The sequence below is a fragment of the Pteropus vampyrus genome, unplaced genomic scaffold, assembly GCF_000151845.1.
Source record: "Pteropus vampyrus isolate Shadow unplaced genomic scaffold, Pvam_2.0 Scaffold15, whole genome shotgun sequence".
NCBI classification, from domain to species: Eukaryota; Metazoa; Chordata; class Mammalia; order Chiroptera; family Pteropodidae; genus Pteropus; species Pteropus vampyrus.
The window spans coordinates 7145419-7146480 of record NW_011888796.1 but is presented as its reverse complement, the minus strand read 5'-3'; positions in this window follow the sequence as shown (position 1 = coordinate 7146480).

Below are 1062 nucleotides of genomic sequence, written 5' to 3'. Positions count from 1 at the left end.
TTCCTTCCACGGCCAGAAGCTCCGGGAATGCAGCCCTCCCGGGGTCCCCTGCTACACCCTGGTTCGGTCCCCAAGGCCCGCAGGCTTTTCTACGCTGCGGGTCGTGGGCCTGGTTTCTCCCTAAAAGTTGTCCTTCCGGCAGATTCGGACGTCGCCCCAAGCTAGAAAAGGTTTGTGCTTTGTCATTATCCTCATCGCCCTTTTTATTTTGCTCTTGCCCTGTCACATTTCAAGAAAAATGAGCTCTTAGAAAAGTAAGCCTCTCTGTTGAGGTGTCTGGCAATCTCACAGAAATAATGTAAATGCTCGCAGGGCTTATTTCTTCCCCTCTGCTATTTTTTTCGAGTGAACTGCGAAGATCTGTGAAAATAATATCAGGGTTTTCCGTCAGAACGAGCTTTGCCCTGCACTCAGGCGTAGCATGATCTGACCCGACACCTCCAACCATCTGTGCTATCTATCTGCCTTCTGATTTACCGGAGCTGTACAAGTCACATACAAATTGTACTTGATACTAAAGAAAAGACAGCCTGGCTCAGTCCAGTTCACAGTGAACATTCCTATCTGATTCCTTTCTAGAGATGTAACTCCTAAAGATGGTTTTCCTGGCGTTTTCGTTGGATTTATTCTTGCAATTTTCTTCAAACTAAATAACCCCCAGTCAAAGGCCCAGGTGAGATTGTGGTTTCTTTTGACCCAGGCCTCAGAAAATGGTATGATGTGAACGTCAATTGGAAATCAATAAAAGTTGCCAATTCCATTTGCTGCTCTGAAGGCAGAGCTGCCAAGAAGGCTCTTCTCTGCAGGAGGAGTCATTGCTCAAAGACTTAGGAAGCGCTCCCCTACTCCCCCCTCTCCCCCATTGCTGTGGTTCCCCCTTCTCTATTTTACTTCCACTTAATTACTTTTGGGCTAAAAGGCCAAGGTTAGAGTTTATACCCCCCCCCACACACACACACACACTCTGCTTAAGAGTTAAATGTTCTAACACAGGATAGGGCAAAATTAGCCTGCAAGAAAAAGAGTAAACAGATGTTTTAAAAAGATCTTTAAAATAAGGTT